Below are 21,571 nucleotides of genomic sequence, written 5' to 3' on the forward strand. Positions count from 1 at the left end.
CTGAAAGCCCAGGTTGTGCTCTCAGTCAGTGTCCAGTATTCACCAGAGTGTGTAGGACTCAAGTCTATAATTAGAATCTACAGTAAAATGAAGGATACCAAATTGTCTTTGCTAGTCTCTTTCAGCTGTTTTAAGGCACGAACTTCACATACATTCTCTTGTGCCACCCCTTGCAAGGACTTGACTAAGATTTCCATAATATCCACTCTACTTGTATGCACACCAAGTCAACTTTTATTAGACATTTTTTTTAGAGAGAGAGAGAGAGAGAGAGAGAGAGAGAGAGAGAGAGAGAGAGAGAATTTTAATATTTATTTTTTAGTTTTCAGCGGACACAACATCTTTATTTATATGTAGTGCTGAGGATCGAACCCGGGCTGCACGCATGCCAGGCGAGCATGCTACCGCTTGAGCCACATCCCCAGCCCCTATTAGATATTTTTGAATTTAATTATTTCTATAGATATTTTTGAAGAAAATATTGTAAAAAACTTGTTTTCCTATTCTGTCCTGTTCTAACCAATATAGCTCACCCCTAAAGACTACAGTGTTTCCTTCTTTAGTCTTGATGACTCCTGTAACTCTCTTATGAAATATTGTAGTTTACTTTTAGTATTGTTTGTGTTTGTAGTCCTTTCCTTTGTTGCGCTGAAAGCTACTTAAGGCAGAATTTGTCTCACTCATCTTTGTATAATCTCTTGACAAAGTGATAGGAACACTGAAAAGATGCTTTTAGTTGAATTGAATATAATTACTTGCTTACAAAAGATGTGAATTATGCTGTGCTAGATAATTGGTACAAAATGTACAAATTGCATTTATATATCACTCATATCCATCTCCATCAAAGCCTGTTCATTGCCCTGTATTTTTAATGATTAATGTCACCAAAAACCTCCCAGATACCAGTATATCATCTTCAAGAATTCTCTTATCTGTTGCATCAACCAAATGCTTACAAGTCTGTTATTTCTATTTCTGCAATCTCTTCTCATTTCTACTATTCTGCTATATAGGTCTGTTACTTCATAACAGACAATGTATAAGACCCTCCTAATTTATCTTGCCTCTTCTTGCCTTATCTTGCCTTTCTTACCACTGCCAGTGTAAACTTCCTAAACACAAATAATTTCTTATTTGTTTTCTTCCTCAAAAATCTCAAAACATTCTCAGTTACCCCAAAGCTAAATGGCTTCTTCTAAGTCCCTGTACTCTGATCTCAAGCCAACCCCTCAATTTCATTTCCAGCTTATGGTTGCACAAGTCCCTTACTTGCGTCATGGTCATTCACCAGCACCCAAAGTTACACATATTTACATCACTCTGTCTTTGCCTAGAAAGTGTGCTAAGTTAGAAAAAATATTCTACATGAAGCCCAGATTTAGTTAAAGTCAATATTAACAGGAAGAGATAAAAGATAGATAAATGATATTTCTTCAGCTACTAGAAATTGTGCCTCTCTGGCCAGGCTAGTGACTCATGACTGTATCCCCAGCTACTCAAGAGGCTCAAGCAGGGTGATTGCAAGTTCAAGGCCAGCCTCAGCAATTTATCAAGAACATGTGTCAAAAGGCTCGGGATGTAACTCAGTGCAAGAGTAACTATGGGTTCAATCCTCAGTGCCACAAGAAAAGAAAGAAAAGTCATGTATCTTTTAGCAAAGAATGTATAGAAGAACTAAAGCTAGAAGTAGAGATACCCTTAACAGTACCTCTGTTATGAAATATACCATACATGTATCATGTTCGTGAAAAGTGAAAGTACATCTGACTCTGAAGGAGCCAAGAGTTTTCTCTGTTTGTTCCATGATCTCCCAAGTGCTTTAAATAGAACCTGCCATGTAGTAGAAACTAAATTAATACCGTTTGCATGAAGAATATCAAGGAATTTTCCATTTGGAAGAAATTGATGTCAAGGTGCATTTGTGTGGGCCTACTCTCTACCTGGCAGTGGATGAACACTGGGGACCATAATAAGCATAAGGGAGCCAGTCCCTGCCCTGGAGAAATTTGTAGCTCAGAGCAGGAGACTAGCACAGGATTATTAGCAAAACTCAAGTGGGTAATCCTCGAGGCTAGAGCACAATTTCCTCAATTGTAATGAAAGAAATTTTAAAATCTTCTATAATCCTGGTCTTGATTCTGTCTTGGTTTAAACATACTGTTTACATTTCCCAGATGAGAAAGTTCCTAGAGGATCTTAGGATTTTCCTTTTGACTTTGTGACAAATTGTTGTTTACTAAACTGGTGGTTTTGTTTATTTGTTTTGTTTTGTGTTTTGATGCTAGGTTTGAATCCAGAGGTACTCTACTATGGAGCTACATCTCTAGGCCCTTTTAAAAATTATTTTATTTTAATTTTGAGCGAGGGTCTTACTAAGTTAGCCTTGAACTTGCAATCTTGCTGTCTCAATCTCCCAAGTTGCCAGAATCACAATCATGTGCCATCATGCCTGGCTAATTATTACCTGGTTTTTAAATTGAATTGATAGAACTGTAATTACCTAATTTTAAAAACCAGGCAATGAAATTAGAAATAAAATTAGAGATAATAAAGAAAAGCTCTCTGGACTTATTTAAGAAAATAATGTCCCCAGTAAATAGACACTAGAGTATGCTTTAAGACAGAAAATCTTCCACATTCAAACAATTACTATCTGCTTTGGGCAATTTGCTTAGCAATTTTGAGTATTTGATTCCTCATATACACAACAGGGCATAATCATACCTATACAAAGAGTGAAGGTAATGAATGTGAAATGGTTCTCTAAGTATAAAGAACATTTACCAACATTAGTTAATGTTATGACCATTGCTAATTTCCTCATGGGTGGCTGCAAACCACCCAGGCATCTCCACTATTCCCCAGTCTGGCTAATCAACCAGGTAAAATGTGGAAGTGTGTGATCTTTTTTGTTAACCTCTCTAAATTAAAACTGTTGGCTGTCTCATATCTACAATCTAAAATGTAGCTAAAATCAGGTTTACTACTTCTGGAAGTATCTGTTGATTAATCAGGGAAAAGAATATAAGAAACTCAGGAAAGTACATTAAGAAGCCTACATACGCTTGGTTCTTCCTATTTAAAAAGAAATATGACATTACAAAAAATATGAAAATTACCCAGAGAAGGAGAAAATTATGTTCACAAAGGTATTCTTTGAATCACTATTTCTGACAATGGAAAATGGTGACTTTTCTACCTTGCAGTGGAAGAACTCCTGAACCCCCTACTATCCTTCAATCTCAGGCTTTACCTTCAGTAAAGCAGAGAATTTAGTTAATGGAAGAACTTGAGTCCAACCATGTGTTTTTTATTTCAGCAGATTTGGTTCAAGACCTAGAAATTTTCTTTGAGCTCCAATGACTAAAGCAATGATTGTGATAGTAATCATTTAATTGACATTTTTTTAAGAAAAAGGTTAATGTAACACACAGAAAAATATTATACTTAATTGTTAAGAAAGAAGAAATGAAATTGCACAGCTGTGCAAAAGATGTTTAAGGTGGACAAAAAGGTACAAAAGTTTTGAAATGGTTTGATTTGTTAATCTAAAATGTCAGGAGTGAATTATTGTCTTCCTTTCATTTGAGGACTAGATGCTATTTTATTGCTTAGATGATTTAAAAATCTTTCAGAGCAAGCAACAGGTAGATTTGGGGATTTTATGAACATTTCAGAAAAAAAAAAAAGTCAACACTGGTGGTTTCTGCCCTTCCCATAAAGACTTTTAATTAATGATAGTGAGAAAATACTTGGCTTTAAGAAAACAGCTTAAGCAAGGAAATAAGACACAATATATAACCATCATTAGCCTCTCATAAAAAGGCAAACCCACAACTACAGCAACAACTGCCACAAATTTAGAACTCAGAAGTGCTCACATCACAATTTGGTGCACATGCATTATAACTGCATACATAAATGCCACTGTGACTCCTAGACCCTCCCAGACATTGAAGAACTCTGACATTTATCTGACATAGGTGTTTCTAGACTCAACGTATCTTTTAATCCCTATCACCTTTAGCTGGAGTGCGTTCTTTGGCTTTATAGGAAAGAAGAAATTAATCATACTGCTAATTTATACATCATTAATTTGTAACAGTCTTCTGTTTGGAGCCAAATCCTGGTTAGTCTTGGGCAATTAAAGCATTTAACAAGTGAGTGCTTCTTCCACATGCCTCATTTATTTTCCTGGAAAAGTGTGCAGTGTTCATGTTTCCCCATTAAAGTGGAAAGGGGTGAATACGAGAATCATTACTGAGTTAAACTGATTGTTACTTAAGAGAGTCCCAAAGTGGATCTTCTCATTTTTTCAAATAACCACCCCTAATTCCTACTTTGGCAAGGATAAACATTGCCATGGAATGCCTTAGGATATAGTGGAATACAGAAATAGCTTTCTTCCCAGAACTAACAATAAGAAGTAATATATTCTAGCAACTCAATTACTTGTAATACTTTGAAACTAACAGCAAAGTCCTGGCCATGATCAGGCCATCATACTAGCAGTTACAGATAAAGTCCCATCAAAGATACTACTCGACCACACAGGCATAGTATGCAGGAATTTAAATGGTATTAAATATATAATTCACTCATCCAGGGATGAGCAGCAATGCTCTACACAGGTTGGAGCAGGAGCCAACTTTTGATAACTGTTAGAACTTCCAGACTGAGAAATAGTATCAATCCTTCAGAGATATTTTTTAAAACGTTATACTTTAATCTAAAAATAGCAATAAAGATAATAGATCAATCAATTTATTTGGTGCAATCTTTTCAACAGTTCTATCATCCTCCTAATTTCATTTGGGCAGAGAACACTCCAGCCCTGTTTTATAGCCTTCTCCCGTACCTTTTATCCCTGGATCCAGTGCACATTCCTGAATTTGGGTCAGCACTTGCCTGGCTTATGGGTGGTTGGAAACTTCACATGAGAAGGATGTTGAACACTTGAAGATAATCATTATTCAAGAGCTACATTCTTAAATGGTTGATGGTACAATTTTGGAGGAGTGGGTTTCTATGTTGACATAGCATGCATTCATAATAGACCATCCTTCAAAAGGTTTTACATGTAAGATAAAAAACATGTGCCACTGTAGAGAAAACCCCAGTGAGAGTTTCTCTAAGGAAACAGCTGATGGGTGAAGCATCACTATGAACCCTTAGTGATTAACCTCACCTGACACCTTCCCTGTGCCTCTCAGCTCAGATTAGAGAGATCTTTCCCACACATTAACACATTTGATCCCACAACAAATAAGGAACATCACACTGGGCTTATGGCCAAGTTATCCCATTACACCAGAGAAAACAGTATCTCTAACAGGTCCCTACTTAAACCCAAGGACAGCCTTTATTCAGATTAAATCCTTTTGTTCTTTTTTCCCTCTATAGCACCCCGGCCCGTGCTGTTTTATACATATTTTACCAAATCCTTAATTCATGGGCACATAATTGTCTGCTACTTTCTTGCCCTCCTTTCAAGCCACTTTTCTGGAGCTGTAGACATTAGGGAAAACTTTGACACATGAATTTACTCTTCTCAAAGGGTTACAAATTCTCTAACCCAGTGCTGTCCAGTAGAAATGTGGGAAAGCCACCTCTCTTTATTTACTTGTTTATTAATTTATTTATTTTGTGGGCACACAACTTTATTTGACAATCAATGGTTAGTTCTCATTCATGTTGAGTATAAAGTTTTTAAGGTGGTGACTGGTATGTGAGCAACTGAAGTATAGTTTGGCAAATCCTTATCCTCATAATGTGTTGTTTGTTTGGAACTGTGCATGAACACAGTGTGGGACATGGCTTGTTCTTTGGTCCAGTTTTGTTAAATTTGGTATTAATATACATATCTGAGTTCCTATTACTTTATGGCAAATTTCTGGATTTGTGCCAGAAATGCAAACTTGTTGACACTCCATGCACACACTTGTGAATGTTGATAGGATGTCCACAACCTCACTGATGGCAGAATGACACTTCTCACCATTCTACTTTGAAAGAGCCATTCTGCCAGTTCAAGTAGAAATGTGGGAAAGCCACACCTGTAGTTTAAGTTTTTCTAGTGACCACATTTTTAAAAAGTAAAAAGAGCTGGGTGCTGTGGTGCATGCCTGTAATACCAGTGGCTTGGGAGCCTACGGCAGGAAGATCATGAGTTCAAAGCCAGCCTCAGCAAAAGAGGGGCACTAAGCAACTCAGTGAGACTCTGTCTCTAAATAAAATACAAAACAGGCCTGGGGATGTGGCTTAGTGGTCTAGTGCCCCTGAGTTCAATCCCAGTACCCTCCCCCCCAAAAAAATGTAAAAAGAAACAAATCACATTAATTTAAAAATATTTTATTGTGATAAATTGTGCATAACATAAAATTTACCACGTTAACCATTTTTAAGCATGCAGTTTAGTGGCAATAAGTACATTGATAGTGTTATGCAACCATTACCACTATCTATTTCCAGAAACATCATTATCTTCCAGATGGAAATTCTGTTGTTAAACAATAACTTCCCATTTCTTCCTCCCCACACCCACTTCCCTTTTACCATTTTTGTTAATGTGCCTTTCCTAGATAACATATAATTATTATAAAAACATATATGTCCTTTTGCATCTGACTTATTTCTCTTAGCATAACTTTTCCTGGTTCATCCATGTTATACCACGTACAGGTTCAGCATCCCTGATCTGGAAATTTGAAATCTGAAATATTCCAAAATCATATACTTTTTGGGGGGAGGGATGCTGAGGATTGAACTCAGGGAAACTCAACACTGAGCCACATCCCCAGCTCTATTTTGTATTTAGAGACAGGGTCTTACTGAGTTGCTTAGTGCCTTGCTATTGCTGAGGCTAGCTTTGAACTTGCAATTCTCCTGTCTCAACCTCTCGAGGTGCTAGGAAAATCAGAAACTTTTTGAGCACTGATATGACACTACAGGTGGAAAATTCCACACCATGATTCCTTGTTTCATGCACAAATTTATTTAAAATATTATTGTACAAACTCTGGGTGTGTTGGTGCACACATGTAATCCCAGCTATTCAGAAAGCTAAGTAAGGTAGGAAGATGGCAAGTTCCAGGCCAGTCTGGGCAACTTAGCAAAACCTGTCTCAAGATGAAATTTAAAAAGGTCAGGGAATGTAGTGTGGTGATAGAGTGATTGCCTACCATGTAAGAGACCCAGGTTTAATTCCCAGTATCACAGAAAAAGATTTTAAATTAATAAAATAAAATTTCCTTTGGGTTATGTTTGTAAGAAGTTTATGAAATATAAGTGAATTTCATGTTTAGATTTGCGTCCCATTTCCAAGAAAGATCTCATTTATGCAAATATCCACCCCCCCAAAAAAAAAATTCAAACTCAGAAGCATTTCTGGTCTCAAGCATTGTGGATAAGAGTTACTCAATCTGTATCAGAATTCCATTGTTTTTAAGTCTGAATAGTATTCCTCTATATACTTATACCACATTTTGTTTATTTATTAACTGACGGACATTTGGGTGTTACATCTTTGGGCTAATGAATAATGTTACCACCTTTGGGCTAATGAATAATGTTATCACCTTTGGGCTAATGAATAATGAATAATGAACATTGGTGTATAAGTATCTATTTGTATACTTACTTTCAATTCTGGATAGAATATTCACTTAGAACAAATGAAATTAATTTTAACAATATTTCTTACTTAACCAATCAATGTATGCAAAATATTAGCACTTCAACGTGTAATCAATAGAAAAAATTAGATCTTTTACTTCTTTTATTTTGTATAAAATCTCAAACTCTACTACATTCACAGTGTCTCTCAATTTGGATGCTAAAATTTCACCAGAAATTACTTAATCTATATTTAGATTTCATAAATTTATAATTGGAAAAGCAAATTCACATTCACAAGTTGTTCCAAATATACTTTAGAACATACAAATTAATCACAATGTAAAATTCAGGGGCTGGAGTCATGGCTTAGTGGTAGTCATGGCTTAGTCTCACACACATTGCCTGGCATATGTGTGAGACCCTGGGTTCGATCCTCAGCACCACATATAAATAAATAAAAGATCCATTGACAATTAAAAAATATTTTTAAAAAATTCAATTCAGTCACCTAGAATGAAATATGAAATACACAGATTATAAAGATGACTGACTGAAAGATGAGTAACTATTTAAGGCCTTTCCCTGAAACCAGACAGGCCAAGCTGCCCACTGCACACCTTTCAAGTCACATTTCAAGGGCTCAGGAACCACACGAACTAACAGTTTCTGTCTAAAACAGCACAGGTCTAAACAACTGGGTAAAAATGCCTTTCTCTGATCCCTCACAATCTACTTCAGTCAACCTGTCTCCCATTACTCCCTAACATGTATCCTGGACCAAATGATCCTAGGCATTAAATCAACAAATATCTACTGAGCATTGGCCATGTATCAAGCATTGTGTTAAGCACTGGATGTAATAGGAAACAAAACCAGGTCTTCATGGAGCACAAAAACAGGTGAAATCAGCAAACATAAACACTGCCAATTGCATAAATAAATATAGGATGCATTATAAGTCCTATGGGGAAAAGGATGTGATACTATGACAGGCAGATATAAAAGAGATAATCAATAATGACATCAATAACAGTTTCTTGTAAATTTTGATAAAAGTATGTTGGGAAGGATTTGATAAAAGTTATAGTAGTGTACCTTATTTATATGGAAAGCTTCTCAGAGGAAGCAACTTGAAGCTAAGATGAAAGGACAGATGAGATGAAAAAAGGGGTAAAGAAGGGTCAGGGTGGTAAAGTGACAATGCAGAGGGGACAGCATGTGCAATGAAGAGAGAACAACTTGCGCTTCTGAGAAACAGAGTTGAATAGCATAGTGCCCATGAATGGAGTGGTCCTTGGTGAAGATGGACAGGGGGGCAGGCCCTAGCTCATGTAAGCCTTTCTGCATTCCTAAGGATTTTGTACAAGTGCATGTGATGAGAAACCTATTACAGGTGTTTAAGAATGTTGAGTTGGCATTTCTTTTTAAAAGCCAGTCTGTCTGCTTGTGTAGAAAAGCCCCAAGTCCTCAGCTTGGAGTCTTAAGGGACCTCCTTTCTTTTCTCTGAATTTTGATCTCTACTGTTCTAATAAAGTTCATTGCATCCACCATAATTTTTGCCTTGTGCTTATCTATTGTCTCTTTATATGCTACCTTCCTCTACCAGTTATAAGTAGACTTGATCCCTTGATAGACTCTACCCCAATTGTAATCTTTTTTCAGTGGACAGAAAAGTTTTCTCACCTATCTTTATGTGCCTGGAGCATTAAACATAGAGAAGATATACTTGGCCCATCTGTTCAACCAGATAGAGTTAAAAGTTTGATCACAGTTTGGTACTTTCCCCCAAAACTGTTGTCTCTAATCTCACTGATCTTTCCTCCATTTGTCACAAAGACTGAAGTCCCTAAACAAGCCTTGGGCAGCATTCCAGCATCTGGGCTGGCAATACTTAACCAAAGGGGTTTGTTTTAGTTCAGGCTGGGGTTACAAAAGGCATCAACCCATATGTAACCTGGCTTTTAAGAGCCTAAAGTAACTTTCCTTCTAACCCTCAAAGTTCTGGCATGGAAACTATGTACTTAACTGAGTTCTCAAGAATCCACTGCCAAGAAGAGCTTGCACTTGGTCACAAGCACCATCCTTACTAAGGATGCCAAGAGCATTAGATTCCCTTTCACCTTCCATTTATTGAGGACTGAAATTTCATGATCTGGAGAAGAAAGCAGGGAAAGGGCCTACATTCTGTAACTTAAAACCGATGTCCTGGCTGGATGTATATGAGTTTGTTTGATCATCTAAAACTGGTGACACTTGCTCCTACAAACTTATCAGGAGGATTAAATGAGAAGTGAAAATATTTAGCAGCAGTTTATGGATCAAACTATTTTCTGTGACTTTAAGATTTTTTTTTCCCCCTAGGGGGAAGGGATAGGAAGGGAATGACCTTTGGCTACAACTGAAAAGCCAGTAAATTTCCTCCTATTATCCTCCCTGGTGAGGCTTTATAAAAGATAATCTAAGAAAAAGAAGCCCATTTATAAAATACACCAAGAGAAACATTTGCAATATTATACATTTTTTGAGTTTACAAAAAGCAAATTTAATATCTACTTCAGCAGCAGACTTTTTGTGTTTTACCCCCACCTTTGGCAGTCTGGACAAGCATTAACGAAGTCTACAATGCCAGTCACAGATTATAAAGATGACTGAAAGATGAGTAACTATTCAAGGCTTCTCTCCAGAGGCCTTTCCCTGAAACCAGACGGGCCGAGCTGCCCACTGCACACCTTTTCTTGCTTCCTCTACTCCCCTCTTCTCTTTCACCCAACTCAAGCATATCTTGAACCCAGAGCGTCAGTCTGGATGCTCTGGGCTTTGGATTGAGCCACCGGCAAACAGGGCCGCTTTGCTTTCTTGCCCCAAGGCCTCTTCCAGCCTCCTATGGAACGCAGTGCAGAGCTGCCTAGACCGCACAGCTCGCTCAGCGCCTCCCCCACCCCGTTCCACGTCCCCTCAGCAGGGTCATCGCCGGGACTCGGTCGGGTCATTGCCCGGGAATAACCCGGCCAGAGCGCCAGCTCGAGCCGGGAGGGGCCGAGCGCGCTCCTCGCAAGGCCCCGCCCCATCGCCAGATGCGGCGCCATTGGTGCGCGGTGATTGGTGGGTGCGGCCGCCGGATGAATGGGGTGACCGAGGCGGGGAAGTGGGGCGGTGCCGCCCGGGGGCGCGGGGGGCGCGGGGGCGACAGCGGCACCGCCCTACGCCGCGGGCGGTTAACGGTCCCTGCACCCCGCGAGAAGAGAAGGGTCCAGGTGGGCGGGCTCCTGTCCTGGAGCCGCGGTCGGGCGCGGTTGTTGGGTAGGCCCTGCCGGGTTCCAGGGATCCGGAAGGTGGCCCCCGTGGGACCTCGGTCCGGATACCGGAGGGGGCGAGAGGGCTGGGTGCGAGGGAGGTTGTGTCCACCTCTCGGGCTAGCGACTAAGGGCGCCCCCACCCCCTGAGACGCCCTCCCGGTTGCTCGGTGCACGACGTGGAAAGATGGCCTGGTTCCTTGGAGGGAGAACTGAGGTTGAAGTCCGTGGTTGGCATCCAGGCTTTTTCTATCCCTGTCGCAGTACCCCCTTTTTTATTCAGCATTTTAGTTTTAGTCATTCCAGACATACCTGTTGCGCGCGCATCGCTTATGCCAGCAGACCCTGGAGAACAAAGTCGACTATCGTTAATAATGGGGAAGATAGGGAGTAAAAGTAAGCGAAACAGTGACAGATGGTGACAAGTGCTGTGAACGAAGTAGCCTAGTGGAAAGAGTAGATATCGATTATAGCTAGATTGATAGAAAAGACCTGTTTGAAAAGATGTGCGAGACCTGGGAAGCGGGGAGGAGAGTGGTTTTAAGAGGATGGTGTATGTTTAGCCTTTGCAGAGGCCTGGTTGCTTTAGTGCCATGTTCCTCATCCTCTCAACATCTGAATTTCCATCACACCTTTATTATTATTACTACTATTATTTTTTACATTTCCTAAAGCACATCATTTTTCACCGTGTATTGTATTATTTGAGTTACACACACATAAATACACACCAGTTCCTCCAAAGAATAGTCAGTAAATAGGTTCTTAGCATCCACTGGCTTCTAGATATTCTGCTAGGTGCAGAGGGTAACTTAAAAAGTGAACAGAGCATTCATGAATGCTTTCTGAATATTGGTCCTGTCCTTTTATGCTCATCTATACATCCTCTGAGGCTCCATTTATCCTTACTCCTTGTGAATTTTTCTTTAATATTTAACCACAACCCAACTTTGCAGGCTTTCTTCTGGCTTTCAGAACCTAGATACTTAATTGGTGCATCCAATAAACTAATTGAGTCCACCCATTAGTGAAAAAAAGTACATACATTATTCTTCCCATATGATGTTTGTGTTTGATTTTTGTTTGGTTATAATAGTAACCTGCAAGGTCATAATTCACAATAATGAATGAAGTGAAAATTTGAGGCACTTGACTAGCTAAGTTGAAAAAATGTTAAATGATATTATGAACTTGAACTAGAAAATGATGGTCTCTTCTAAGTCTTAAAATGAAGAAACCATTTGTTTAATGGCCTACCTTGATCTCTGCCTTTTTTTTTTTTTTTTTGACATTTGGCAATCAATATCTACACATGCCAGTGTTTTCCTGTGACATGAGAAGCCATATTAGGAAAGCTGAATTCTTCTAACTGGAATATTGATCTGATTATCAAAAATTAGATATACCTTGATTGTTCTGAAAAGTAAATAAACTTTAATTCAATTCTTCTGATTCTGTTTTAAAAAGTAAGAGTATTGATATTGTCTGTTCCTACATAACCAATTATTCCTAAATTTAGTGGCCTGAGACATTTTTTAATTTCAAAGTTTTTGCAGGTAAGGAATCAGGGCAATTGCCTACCAGGGTTCTCTGCTTCAAAGTATCTCACAGACTGCAATGAAGTTATAGGCCAGGCTTATAATAATCTCAAGGCTTTCCTGGGGAAGGGTACATTGTCAAGTTCTCTCATATTCATTGTCAGGATTCAGTTCTGTTAGACTGAGGACATCAGTTCCTAGCTGTCTGTTGGTAAGAGATCAACCTTAATTCCTTGCCACATGGGTGTCTCCAATATGGATGGCACCTTGCTTGATCAAAGTGTACTGCTAAGAGGCTACAGAAAGAGTGCCAATAAGCTAGACGTTACCTTCTTTTCTAACCTAATTAGGAAATAGGATTCCATTTTGTACCATTGCTGTATCTATTAAAAGCAAGGTACTGGGTCCAGCCCAGGTGCAGAGATTATTTGGAGCCATATCAGAAGCTGTCTACCACATAAACAAAGCACAATAAACTGATTATATGAATTTGAGGCTCTAAAAATTTTTCTTGAATGTCCTGAAACGGTCTTATTTGCTATCTTTATCATGAAGACAGTATATGGTCTTCTGAATGTATGGCTTAATAAACATTTGTTTTTTGCCTGTTGTGTTCTGGCACAGCACCGTGCTAGAGGTATAAAGATAAATGACATGTTTTTGTTTTTGTTTTTTTCCTGCCCTTGACTTACGGAAGAAAGATAATAAGAAACAATTACTAATTAATATTATACATGATAAAACAAAAGCTTCAGAGTGCTCTGGTCATAGGGAAAGGAGGAGAGAAACATTTTGTTCTAGGTCACAGAGAAGTAAACAGAATAGGAAGATACGAGGATAAAAAGGAAAAGATTATATGTTTAAGATTATAAATGTGGATTAAGACTAAGTAGAAAATTAATCTTATGAATCAATAAAATATAAAAGTAATATATACTGTATTCTGTATTTTCTAGGCTTTAAACAGTCTAAAATTGCCCCATTGTATGCTCATAGAGTATCTTTTACAACTTTTAAGTTTTATAACTGAGTTCCTTCCATTGAAATATACCTGATAGAGCGTATCATGTCATTTTAACCACAAAAAATTAGAAAAAAGTAGTTATTAAATGAAATAAAGCAATTAAGAAGTGTATCTTTTGATAACTAACACAGTAAAAAACACTTGAGACTTTGTCCTGGTTCCAAAATCTTATCTTTAGCCTATTGTAGCATTTGAAGAAGTTGAGAACTGAAGCTGATTCAAATTTTAATTTTACACTAACTGGCTCTGTAGCCATGGGTAGTTCACTTAACTCTCCAAATGTTCAATTTTCTCATCTCAATATGGTGTTGAAAGAATAAAATGAGAGTCTATTGGGGATTAACTTAGAACTTTATAAATAATAAAAAGGAGAAGATTTGGTTACAAATTTGATTCACTGAAATAAATATAATGACATTTTCTATTTTTAGAGGAAGTACTTTATATTCATAATAATTGATTCACTTATATAGAGAAAGCTACCGTGAATTAATACTAACTTAAGATTTAATATTTTTTATCATAACATCAGTTGTAAGCATGTTAACTTTTCAGATTTTAAAATATCAGTAAGTAGAAGGAGAAATTGATCATCATTGTAATAGGGAACAAAAAAAATGATACTTATATTTTAAAATATTAAAAATTATTGTAGTTGGTATTTTCTTTCTCTGACTTAATTTTTGGCCAAATGTTACTTGAAAAAGTATATCCTGGTAATTTGCATTTCAATTTTCCATTCACTCATTTGTTCATTTATCCACTCAATATATATTTATTTAGATCTTACCAGATACGAGGCAATGTTCTAAGTGTTGGGGATATAATTGTGAATAAAGTCTGTGCCCTCAGTAAGCTTATTGGGGGATGGGATAATAAATATTAAAAAGGAAATCTAGGTATGTCAGACAGTGATACACCCTAAAGGAGAAAATTAAGCAGAGAAAAAGGGTTTCTGAATGTAGGAAGCATAGGGAAGTGTTGCACATTTAAACAGAGTGGGTTTTTGCTCCCTAACAAGATGACTTTTATGCATGAATGAATGAAACAAAAATGTAAGCCTTGGCAATTTCTGGGTTAGACAGTTTTAAGCATGGGGGAACAGTAAGTGCAAAGACCCTGAGGCAGTTTAGTGTTTGGTATATTCAAGGAATTAGGAGGAGGTTGTTGTGGGTAGAAGGCACGTACCTTTAGAAAATCAGAGAAATGGCAAGGCACTAAATCATGAAAGACATTATGGGCCACTGTAAGGATTTGGTTTTTCATTCTCTGGTGAGACATGATGTTGGTGGATGGTATTGAGCAAACATGTGATGTGATTTAGCTTTGGTTTTAACAGAAATCACTCTGGCAGCAGAGTGATTTATATAAGTTCCCAATAGACTTATATAAGAGACAAACACAGGACTAGAGGTCCAGTTAGGAGGTGTTCTGTTTTGAATAGGGCTTGTCCCCTCTGAAACACATGTTGAAATTTGTTTGCTATTGTAGTGATGTTGGGAGGGGGGCTTTTAAAAAGTGGTTAGGTTGTTAAAAGGGATTAATGCCTTTATCACAAGAATGGGTTCTTATAAAGGGAACCCAGAATCTCTTGCTTTTCTTTCTTCCAAATGTGCCCACTTGCTCTTTAGCTTTTTCACTATGTTGTGGAAGAATACAAGATCCTCACTATATGCCTGATCTTCCCTTCTCCAGAACCATAAGCTAAATAAACCTCTATTTATAAATCTCCCAGACTCAAGTATTCTGTGATAACCACTGAAAACAGACTAATACAGGAAACTATTGCAAAACTTCGGTGGAATGAATGAGACTAACACCCTAGATCATTGTAGTGGAGATAGTGAAAAGCGAACAGATTCTCAATATATTTTGAAGACTGAGTAATAAGATTTCGTTGATGCATTGGGTGTAGAAGGTGAGAGAGAGAGAGTTAAACATAACTGTAAGGGGATTGGCCTGAGAAACTTTATTGATAGAGTTATCATTTACACATCTGAGGAAGATCAGATATAGGGAGAAATCTAGAGATCATCTTTGATTACACTAAGTTTGAGGCACCTTTTAGACATTAATAGGCAGTTAAATATCTGAGTCTGGCATTCGGCTGAAAGATGTGAGCAGGAGAAATACATTTGGAAATCAGCAGTCTAGATGAAATCCAAAAATCTGAAATTACCTTGAAGCAATATAAACAGAGAAGACTGCAGACACAGACCTCTTTCATTGCCAAGTCACTCCCAGAGTATTAAAAAGAAGTGGAGAGGAAAAGGCTAGAGAATTCAGAAATAATACAAGTTGTTCATTCATTTGGTAGATATTTTTGAGCATCTGCTATTTGCCAAAAAATCTGCTGGGGAAACGACATGACAGACCAGGTACAGGTAGGGCCTTCAAGTAGCTGACATTCGTCAAGTTGAACACCAAAGGACAGGAACAGAGATATACTACAGTACACATTGTTGAACAGAAGGAAGAGAAGGAGTGGCAAAGAAACATTGGAAGTGCAGAACAGATTCCAAGGTCTGAGAAGGAAAGGAAACTGTCTTTAATCTCCAGCTTATCCAAGATACGCTGGACCAATGGCAATCCCTGGCAGCAAGATAACAGAAAACAAAAATTATAAGAGAAGAAAGTAAGGTTACAGGAAGTGGCTGGGGGAAGGAGGAATGTAGGAACAACAGACTACATAGTGTCATCCTTAGCATAAAATAGTTTATACTTGGTCTATATTTTAGACAACTTTGAAAGACAAACACAGGCTTAGATCTTGTAAAAAGTGTTTCCTTACATCATGCAAATACTCCCAATAAAACAGCAGGTTTACTAAATAGATTGTATTCTAATGAAACTTTCAATTGTATTTTTTTTTGTTGTTGTTGTTCAACTGCAGCTGCTCTAACAATAGAATAATTTCCCCAGGATGATAAATACTTTCTTTCTCAAAAGCAACACTGAAGCAATCTTTAAATACACTTGGAGAAGTGTGTGCTGGAGGAGAGTTGAGCCTACTGATAAAAATTAAGAGTAAAAGGAAAAATGCTACCAGAATTTAAAAATAAGGAGAAAAAGAAAATAGTAACTTAATGAAGATAACTAACAATCATTTTCTCGGTTACTACCACAAAGATGCTATATAGAGAAGACTTACAGTGTTTTTTCATTCACACTGCATCCTAGATCACATGATAGGTAGATTAAAATAACAGGGATGGCTTCAACTCTAGAATCGAATGGGCCAGGAATCTGATTCTTACACTAACAAAAATACTTCCTTTGAACTCTATTATATTTAGTGAGCATGGCATTAATTTGCAAAAAAAAAAAATGCAGTTAAAATCGAGGAGTCATTTGAATTGTTGTGTTTCCCTGCAGTTTTACCCAAGAATGCAAATTATGCTGAAATATGGAGTAACTCATACTTTTGTCATGTTAGTTCACTCTGGTATGTAAGATTAGTTATTGGGGCAGAGAAAATTTCCCACAAATTTCCGACTTGTGTATATTGGGAACTCTAGGTCTCTGATTAGAGGAAGAATGAGACCATGGCCTTACTAATTTATGTTCAAGAGGAACTAATAATCCTGGGATATGACTATCTGACAGAAGGTTGGAACTATGGAGCAGGAAATGGAACCACCAGGGTGATGATGGAGTTGGGGAAAGGGAGTAAGGGTTCATTTACTTACCGAAAACATTTATTGAGCTCTTATTATATACCAGGGATTATAATGTAGATCTGCAGATAAGTAACATGCAAAATCTGATATATTTTCCCTTCCAATGGAGTTTATAACTTAAAGCAGTGGTCGTTAAAGAGGAGTACATGTACCCCAAGAACTGAGTGAGATGATATAGTCAGGAAATAGCTACAGTGAAGTGATAAATGCTGTAATGAATTCAAGACTTATATCAGCTATCTATGAAAGATCATGTGAAAGATATCTTTTAGGAGATGGGAAGAAAATATTAAAGCTTTATATCTATTTTAAAATAAAAAAACATTTAACACAGTGTATAGTTTGATAGTTACATGATCTATAATTAAAAATAAAAAATATAGGTATTTTGATAGTATGGGCTTAAAACATGTTACTGATAAAGACAAAAACAATTGAGTAGGGTGTTAAACTTGAGATTTTTGGAATCTTATTAAATATAAGACTTATAGCCCAGCACAGAGTACATGCCTATAATCCCAGCAACTCTGGGCTAAGGCAGGAAGATCACAAGTTCAAGGTCAGCCTCAGCAATTTAGCAAGGCCCTGTCTCAAAAAAAAGCATATATATATATATATATATATATATATATATATATAGAGAGAGAGAGAGAGAGAGAGAGAGAGAGAGAGAGAGAGAGAGAGAGAGAGAGATGGGTAGCCTAGTGGTAGAGTGTCTCTTGGTTTAATCTCCAGTACAATTGAAAAAAGAAAAAAAGTTTAAAAACCAGGAATTTAGTGTTACAGAAACTTAGTATGACACCTCTGGTCTTGTATTGTTGCACAAAGAGTGAAAAATACAGGAAATACCCAGAAATCTTTTATACCAACAAAATATGCCTTCAACAAATCCCTTGAAAGAAACTTCTGTGTATTTGATTCCATTGTAGCATTCACCGCTCTGCATTGTAGTTGTTTTATGACTCTATCATTTTAAAGGTCGGGGAATCCTTCCCCCAACCCCCCTTTTCCCCCTAATGCCTTGCGTAGTAGCTGGCAAGTTGCATTGAATGACTGTTAATAATCTCAATTATTGGTGTATGTTTGAATTACCTATTTGTAGGTAGTTTGTATACCAGTATTCCTATGGTAATGGTCCACTGTCAGAAGCACAGCCAGCAAAAGGTAATCATTACTTTGTAAATATATAAAAGAATAAGTTTGCCTATATTAAACAATCAACTATTTTGGGTCCTTGGACATGGAGTAGTAGAAATACAGCAAAAGGGGCACTAGAAGAAAGGCTAAATTTTGAAGGGTTGAAATGGGGGGAATTGTAGGACACTAGGATGATGAAGCCCTTATATTACCCATACATCAATGAAAAACAACCTGAGTACCTTTTAAGTGCTTAAATTTGCCCAGCTGAACAGCACCCCGCACACTACCATCATTCCTTCTTTTACAACGCCTTTGAAATAATTTTATACAGTAGTCACAGGTGGCAGTACCTCTAAAAAAAAAAAAAACTAAATCCGTAAGAAAAGCACACAACAAATCTATGTAAAAGGAATAATTAAGGTTGTAACAAGAGTTTTGAATGGTTTTGTTATTGCTTTGTTAACTTCAGCCCTCTCTCCAGTGGTCTCCGTTGGCATTTAATTCTTTCAGCTAAAAACAAGAACTGCTTCCCATTAAGAGTTGTAGAAAAGACCGTTATAAGGGTCGGCTTCTGCCGCTCAAGTACTACCAAAGAATGTCACTGGCATTAAAAGAATCAGAGTTCAGGGCACTGGGAACTTCACTACTGCTATTGCGCAGACTCTGGGTTCCACGCAGGCTTATTAGGAAGAAAGGGCAAAATTGACCGAAGACACGTGAACTAAGGGGGACCAACCCCGGCGTCTGCTCCCCACTGCATCAGATTCTGGAATTTACAATCACGAAAGTTCTATTGCCTGGGGATTGGCTCCGGAGCCCCATGACATCATAGCGCTTGATTCATTCTTTGGGCCCGGATTGGCTGGCCGCGCCATTGTGACGTCACGGTCAGCCCACGTTCTGATTGTAGATACCCGGCGCCTTCCTCTTCCCATCGCAGCGGATCCTCGCTACCGGTGCCTCCCTCCTACATCCTCTCTGCTTCAGCTGGCCAAGGGCTCTCCTGCCGCCGCCTTGCTGCTTCTCAAAGCTGCTGCTGTCCCTCAAGCCAAGAGGTAAGCCGTCGGCTCCAGGAAACTTCGCCGGGGCCGGCCGCTCGGCCATGACACCCTCGCGAGCGAGCGCGCGGCCGGAACGCGGGCTGCAGACCGCGGTTAGGTCCCGAACCTAGTGCCGAGGAATAGCTGCCGGCTCGGCCAGAACTCCGCTCGCTCCGCCAGCCGGTCGGCTCCTGGGGGCAGCCCGGCCCCTGGAGCGTGGACCCGGGGTGCGGGTACAGCGGTGGAGCGCACGGCAGCCCTCCCAGCCACCCAGGTTGAGGTAGCGCGCCTCGGGGGTTTCCACCCGGATGCTGTCGCACCTGTGTGGCGGTGCGAACCGCAGGCAGCCCCTTTTGCGTGCTGACAGACGCTGCGGAGGCTAGACACCGTGCAGGAGACCAGAGGCAGGATGGATGTATTTGTGCGCCCAGTTCTCCCGTCTTGTCAGACAGCGCTTTTCTTTAGGGAGAAACAAAACCTGGATGATTCGCAGAGCCTATGCGAGGACGTGGGTCGGGTGGGCACCCTGCTGCCGGGTGCGTTTGCCCTAGCTTCGCGTGGGGCTCGCGGAGGGAGTGATGCGGATCCTCTCCGGCCTTTTTCTCTTCTTCCTTTGCCTCCGCCCCTCTGAGGAAAACCCGCTAGCTCGGGACCACTTCAGTTTTTATTAAAACCAGATAACTGCAGCCCTGGGATGAGGTTGATAGGCAAGCCAGAGGGGGAGGACTCGCTGTCGACCTGGGCGGCCCTTTTAGGGATTCCGGGCCTCGGAGAGGCGGGGAGGAAGGCGCGGGAGCGGCCCTCTGCCTGGGGAGCTGTGGGGTGCGTTTTGTTGTGAGTTATTAGGAAAAGTGCCCTTTTACTCCTTACATACCAGTGAGACTTCCCTCTTTTTACTCGAGGTAGTAATGCCTAGAGCAAAAGTTGTTCTTTTTGAACTGTCTTGCAACCGTTCAGTGCTTTTGCACTTGGCAGTTTTCTCTCCTCACAGTTAATTGTGAGTTAAAATCAACATGCTCCTTGATTACAAATTTAGAGAATGCATTTCGCCGAGTTTTGCAAGGGTCTCTGTGTGTTCTCTTTATTCGAATGTAGTGTATAACTTATATGCTTGGCTGGATAACTGAGAGATGCTTGATGGGGGACCAGCAGCCTTTTTTTTTTTTTTTTTTTTAAGCGGGACCCGTGGCAGGAAGCGTTTTATGAGGTTGTACGGAAAACCTAGCGTTGCTTGTTAGGTTTTGTAATTCGTTCCCCTAACCACTTGGCAAAAACCTGTTGGTTTGCACTTGTTTTGCTTGCACGTCTCAGCAGCACTTGGTGCTTCATCTACACATTCAAACAAACAGTTTTGCATTAGGTGGCTGTGTATAAACACTTTAGCTTTTATCTGCGATTGGGGACAAGTGGATCACTTTTCTAGTTAGCTCAGACACTGACTGCTGGGGGTTCTCCAGGAAGGCTCTGCCCTTGGAAGAGAAATGTTGCTCATTTTCCTTTTAGATTCTTAACCCAGTCATTGTCAGAAACTTTCTGTACTGTTACCTCTTTTTGTTTTTTCTATTCCATTCCAAATTAAGATAAAAGGGAAAATATTATGGATATTAGATGGATAATTTTACAGAATCTGGGATAGAACTCTGCATAAAAGTGAAAGCAGAAAGCATATTAAAATTTGGTTGTCAAGATTTTTCAAGGAAAGTATTTCATATGTTCAGACACTATCCTCATCTCTGTAACTCCATTTCTTTGTCTATCAGTGGGAGAGGGGGTCCACATTGCATATTTATTATATGGATTTCAAAGATGATACAAATGAAAGAGTCCAGCACAGGTCTGCCAAATGGTGATTTGATAAATGGTTCCTTTTCTTTCCTGGAGCTTTTGGTTAGAGACCTTAATTTTTGTACCTTTGATGTTTGAAAAAGTCTGTTTTTTTTCACTGCTTTCTCTCTTGCTCTCAGCATAATTATTGCTCGTTCTCCTATTTTTAGAGGTGAGTACTTATCCTTGGATGTCTTAATTCTAACTTGAATTATACAAATCAAGGCAAAACTGTTTACCTTCCTTCAGGGTAACTGAGGAAGGTTGTAGAGTGTGAGTAGATACTATTACCTTTTTCCTTCCTGACATTATACTTTCCCTCTTTTGATACATTTTGTAATTATTTTTTTAAATTTCTTTGTATCTACCAATTCTTCTGTTACCAATAGTCTAACCCTCCCATTAGTTACCT

At 38.9% G+C, this 21,571-nt stretch overlaps 1 protein-coding gene across 5 annotated transcripts in view; it reads left to right on the plus strand.

Annotated features, from left to right (window-relative positions):
- Positions 1–10,797: 10,797 nt before the first annotated feature.
- Elovl5 (ELOVL fatty acid elongase 5) overlaps positions 10,798–21,571 on the plus strand; it is an 81,021-nt gene continuing 70,247 nt past the window's right edge. The window contains exon 1 of one of the 5 annotated variants that reach the window (XM_021721827.3): positions 10,798–10,874. The gene's annotated coding sequence lies outside the window, so the exon portion shown is untranslated. Of the gene's footprint in view, positions 10,875–10,899; positions 10,921–19,052; positions 19,351–19,591; positions 19,616–21,571 lie in introns of those variants that run through there. The other 4 variants (XM_078019876.1, XM_005318556.4, XM_078019878.1 and 1 more) reach the window with 4 other exon arrangements.

Source organism: Ictidomys tridecemlineatus, chromosome 8, assembly GCF_052094955.1.
Source record: "Ictidomys tridecemlineatus isolate mIctTri1 chromosome 8, mIctTri1.hap1, whole genome shotgun sequence".
Classification (NCBI taxonomy): Eukaryota; Metazoa; Chordata; class Mammalia; order Rodentia; family Sciuridae; genus Ictidomys; species Ictidomys tridecemlineatus.